The sequence below is a fragment of the Oncorhynchus tshawytscha genome, linkage group LG28 (assembly GCF_018296145.1).
Source record: "Oncorhynchus tshawytscha isolate Ot180627B linkage group LG28, Otsh_v2.0, whole genome shotgun sequence".
In the NCBI taxonomy this organism is placed as follows: Eukaryota; Metazoa; Chordata; class Actinopteri; order Salmoniformes; family Salmonidae; genus Oncorhynchus; species Oncorhynchus tshawytscha.
In genome coordinates, this window is record NC_056456.1 from 27,180,559 (window position 1) to 27,186,589 (window position 6,031).

The following is a 6,031-nucleotide window of genomic DNA, read 5'->3' on the forward strand; positions in this document are numbered from 1 at the left end:
TGACCCCACGGGGTGTGATCTTGAGTGGAGCCCCAGATCGAGGGAGATTATCAGTTGTCTTGTATGTCTTCCATTTCCTAATAATTGCTCCCACAGTTGATTTCTTCAAACCAAGCTGCTTACCTATTGCAGATTCAGTCTTCCCAGTCTTTTACAATTTTGTTTCTGGTGTCCTTTGACAGCTCTTTGGTCTTGGCCATAGTGGAGTTTGGAGTGTGACTGTTTGAGGTTGTGGACAGGTGTCTTTTATACTGATAACAACTTCAAACAGGTGCCATTAATACAGGTAACGAGTGGAGGACAGAGGAGCCTCTTAAAGAAGAAGTTACAGATCTGTGAGAGGCAGAAATCTTGCTTGTTTGTAAGTGACCAAACACTTATTTTCCACCATAATTTGCAAATAAATTCATTAAAAATCCTACAATGTGATTTTCTGGATTTCTTTTTCTTGTTTTGTCTGTCATAGTTGAAGTGTGACTATGATGAAAATTACAGGCCTCTCTCATCTTTTTAAGTGGGATAACTTGTACAATTGGTGGCTGACTAAATACTTTTTTGCCCCACTGTATATCAATCTTCATTTTTATTGGTGAGGGTATAAGGGAAATAGCTCTGTTGCACAGAAAAGCTGGGGTTAGTTACCAGCAGAGACATATATTTAGAGTTATGCTAATTTTTTGAATTTGGAATATTGTTTTATATCTAGACATTCAGTTACATAGCATTGTAATATAAAATATATGTCCCATGTATAAATGCAGTAGAGTCCATGGCCCACATTCAACAGGTCCATAATGAGGTTACTTTAATTGTATTTTGATTTATTTGACTGTTTTCCCTGCATAACATGTAGAAGTTGTCCCTTTTCAGTTTTAGAAGAGGTGACTGCTAAATGCTAACACCCGTTCCTATACTGTAAGCTGGTTAGCATAGCTAGCAAACAGAAATTGATGTTGGTTGTCAAAGTCATATCTAACTTAATGCAGTTGATTGGTAACGATTACATGAACATGTGCTGAGGTTGACATCCATACAAGCATTATACTGTTTTACCTCAACATAGGAGGAAATACACATACACTGAGTGTACAAAATATTGGGAACACATTTTGCCCTCAAAACAGCCTCAATTCGTTGGTGCATGAACTACAAGGTGTCGAAAGCATTCCACAGATGCTGGCCCATGTTGACTCCAATGCTTCCCACAGTTGTGTTAAGTTGGCTGGATGTCCTTTGGGTGGTGGACCATTCTTGATACACGCAGAAAACTGCTGAACGTGAAAAACCCAGCAGTGTTGCAGTTCTTGACACACTCAAACTGGTGCGCCTGGCACCTACTACCGTTCAACCATTCAAAGCCACTTAAATCTTTTGTCTTGCCCATTCACCCTCTGAATGGCAAACATGCACAATACATTTCTCAATTGTTTCTAGGCTTAGAAATCCATCTTTAACCTGTCTCCTCCCCTACATTTAAACTAGGGGTCTCCAACAAGTAAATCGCAATCTACCAGTAGCTTGCAGCCCACTTATGAATAGCTTGCCAATCAATTGTGAAAGTATATGAATTTTGTCATGTGCTCCATTGCAAACTGTCATAAACATCCCGGCTACTATCCAATCAAAGCCACGTTCACATTATCCCAACCCTGGTTAGCCACTATTGGCTTAAAAAAGCACAACGAAACATAATATTTCCTGCAATATTTCCCCCGTCTGTCTGTCTGTTTGGTGCGGGCGTCTGTCTGTTTATCACCTCTTGTGTAGCCAGTTAGCGATGCTAATGATAATCGTCTTGTGGGTAGACCAGGGTTGTCAAACTCAATCAGCACAAGGGCCATATTGAAAAAACACAATGAATTCGCGGGGGAGACATAGCCTATTTTTACAAAACAACTGGCATACACCTGGACCCAGCTGGCCATTGTTTTATTTGAAAACATATGGCCCTTTATAACGGCCCCTTACGTATGTAGGATGCTGATTATAGCATTTTTAACATTGACAGCAAATAACCAAAACAGATAGATAGCCTTGTGGTTAGAGCATTGGACTAGTAACCAAAAGGTTGCAAGATCAAATCCCAGAGCTGACAAGGTGAAAATCTGTCATTCTGCCCCTGAACAAGGCAGTTAACCCACTCTTCCTAGGCTGTCATTGAAAATAAGATTTTCTTCTTAACTGACATGCCTAGTTAAAAAAATGTAAACTTGTAACATGTTTTACATTTTTTTGCATTGCATGGATTACCAGTGCGGTTGAATGCAGCATTGCTGCATGGTGCACACTTTTAGGCCTAGTTGAGTAACCAGCCTAGGTTACTGCTCAAACAGCTGTAATAGGCCTACATGTTTCTCCTTTGCATGGTGTTTTGTATTTTGGTTATTCACTGTCAAGCTTTAAAAAGCGATACCAGACTCAGAATTGTATTAGCCTAGCTAGGACTGTGGCATGTGCTTGTACACTTTCCCTCAGCTGCGCATGGTAAACGAGACACAGGAAAGCAGCACAGTTGATGCTGAATTCACCAACAAGCCCTCAGGCTGTAATTTCATAAAGTAGATGACTCATTTATACTCGCTTGTGAGTCCTATTGTCTTTTGGTAGTAATTTATACCTGCATGTGAATCCTTTATCTTATAACTCTTTGACAACCAAGATGACATTTTTGTGAGGCTACAGCAATGACCAGTTGGAAAAGAAACTTGGCATGGACATTTAGCCTACAACACATTTAAACTTCGGTCCGGTACAGGATTCACCATAAGTGATGATATGATACAGAGCACTGGCTGGCTCATGTGTGGGTATGGGAAGAGGTGTGTTTGTGTGTGTGTGTGTGTGTGTGTGTGTGTGTGTGTGTGTGTGTGTGTGTGTGTGTGTGTGTGTGTGTGTGTGTGTGTGTGTGTGTGTGTGTGTGTGTGTGTGTGTGTGTGTGTGTGTGTGTGTGTGTGTGTGTGTGTGTGTGTGTGTGCGTGCATGCGTGTGTGTGTGTGTGTGGCAATGTACTGTAGTTTGGCGTGCAGCATGTTGACAGTGCTTGCTGTGACTTGTAGTGCAGCACATCGCGGGTGTTTGAAAACTGGCCAAAATTAATTGACATCCCAAATCATTGAACAGACCGGGTCAAATTGTGTAGCAGGCCAAATGGGCCTTGTATTTGACCCATGTGGGGTAGCCTAAGACTTTCCCCAAAATCCTTCTCAATTAAATGTTAACCGCAAAGTAGTCTTACCTGAGAACTATAAATCTCAATGAATTGTATCCATAGGGGGCCCATTGTTTTGCGAGCTCTGCCATGACATGTGCTTCAGCAGTAGGCCTAAGCAGAAACATTGCTAGACTGACACATTCCTCCTACTAGATGTACAATTAAAGGGGAAATACATCCCAAAAATAATGTGTTCTGTTTTTTTCAGACCTAAAAAATGGTCTTCTGTTGTGAGTAAAGCATTGACATTGACTCAGAACACCCCCTTTAGGTGTTTCTTTATGAATAAGTGTAATATTGAGAGTAAAAAAGCAGGAAAATAAAACAAATAAAATATATTTTTAAGGGCCTGCCATGCCAAATACTGTTTATTAACCATTATTTTACCAGGTATATTAACAGAAAACACATATCTTGTACACCAAGGACCTGGGGATGAGTTGCAGGGTAGAAAAGAGAAGAATGTGCCTATTATTGCAGGGCTTGCAAACCATTACCGACTACAAAGGGAAGCACGGGCGAGAGCTGCCCAGTGACACGAGCCTACCAGGCGAGCTAAACTACTTCTATTCTCGCTTCGAGGTAAATAACACTGAAACATGCATGAGAGCATCAGCTGTACCGGAGACTGTGTGATCATGCTCTCCACAGCCGATGTGAGTAAGACCTTTAAACAGGTCAACATTCACAAGGCCGCAGGGCCAGACGGATTACCAGGACATGTACTGCAAGCCTGCGCAGTCCAACTGGCAAGTGTCTTCACTGAAATGTTCAACCTCTCCCTGTCCGAGTCTATAATACCAACATGTTTTAAGCAGACCACCATAGTGCCTGTGCCCAAGAACACTAAGGTAACCTGCCTAAATGACTACCGACCCGTAGCACTCATGTCTGTAGCCATGAAATGCTTTGAAAGGCTGGTCATGGCTCACATCAACACCATCATCCCAGAAACCCTAGACCCACTCCAGTTTGCATACCACCCCAACAGATCCACAGATGTGGCAATCTCTATTGCACTCCACACTGCCCTTTCCCACCTGGACAAAATGAACACCTGCGTGAGAATGCTGTTCATTGACTACAGCTCAGCGTTCAACACCATAGTGCCCACTAATCTAAGGACCCTGGGATTAAACACCTCACTAGGGAGGAGGGTAGAGACCTGGCCATGTGGTGCCAGGACAACAACCCCTCCCTCAACGTGATCAAGACAAAGGAGATGATTGTGGACTACAGGGAAAAGAGGACCGAGCATGCCCCCATTCTCATCAACGGGGCTGCAGTGGAGCAGGTTGAGAGCTTCAAGTTCCTTGGTGTCCACATCACCAACAAACTAACATGGTCCAAGCACAGCAAGACCGTCGTGAAACGGGCACAACAAAACCTATTCCCCCTCAGGAGACTGAAAAGATTTGGCATGGGTCCTCAGAGGTTTGACAGCTGCACCATCGAGAGCATCATGACTGGTAGCATCACTGCCTGGTATGGCAACTGCTCGGCCATCTGACCGCAAGGCACTACAGAGACTAGTGCGAACAGCCCAGTACATCACTTTGGCCAAGCTTCCTGCCATCCAGGACCTCTATACCAGGCAGTGTCAGAGGAAGGCCCTAAAAATTGTCAAAGACTCCAGCCACCGTAGTCATAGACTGTTCTCTCTGCTACCACACGGCAAGTAATACTGGAGCGCCAAGTCTAGGTCCAAGAGGCTTCTAAACAGCTTCTACCCCCAAGACATAAGACTGCTGAACATCTAGTCAAATGGCTACCAGACTATTCACACTGCCTGCCCCCCCCCCTCTCCACACCACTGCCACTCTCTGTTGTCATCTATGCATAGTCACTTTAATAACTCTACCTACATGTACATACTACCTCAACTAACCGGTGCCTCCGCACATTGACTCTGTACCAGCACCCCCTAGTATATATTGGTATTTTTTACTGCTGCTCTTTAATTACTTCTTACTTTTATCTCTTATTCTTATCCATATTTTTTAAAGCTGCGCTGTTGGTTAGGGGCTCGTAAGTAAGCATTTCACTGTAAGGTCTACTACACCTGTTGTATTCTGCGCATTTGACTAATACAATTTAATTGTATGTTATTTTATTTGAGTGCTATATAAAAAAAAATATAGCTTGCAACGTTTCTTTTTTTTAAAAATGCTCTCGTGTTAGAAAAGGTTGGAGACCCCTGATCTACACTGACTGAACTGGATTGAACAGGTGACATCAGTAAGGGATCATGACTTTCACCTGGATTCTATGTCTGTGTCATGGAAAGACCAATTCCCAATGTTTTGCACACTCAGTGCATTAACAATAGCCTAGATGTAGGGAGCCAATGAGGAGACTCGGGATCTTTCCCCCACGGGTTTCCATGGTATTTTCTTTGTTTTGGTCAAGTTCTATTGAACTCTTTACCCCATCTATTGTGCTAATGGGAAGCTAACATGACTACCATAGATTGTTGAAGTTAGTGTCATGTAAATACATCATAATGCTCAGTCTAGACATTCCGTTTTACAGTATAAAAAAAATAAATCCCATGTCATTTTAATGAGGAGCTAACATGGCCGCAATATAATGTTTAAGTGTCATGTAAATGCATGTAGAAACTGCATTGGCCCAACTCTCGAAATAGAAGGCTCTGGTTCATATACAATCATTGCTCTGGTTACTAGTAGGCCTGCTTTTTATTTTTTTTTATTTTTTTTTAAAGTTAAGTAAAAAAAATAAAATAAAAAGATTAACAAATCAATACAGGAAGTACATGTGGGAACACAAGTATTTATGAATAATAAGCAATAGACAATT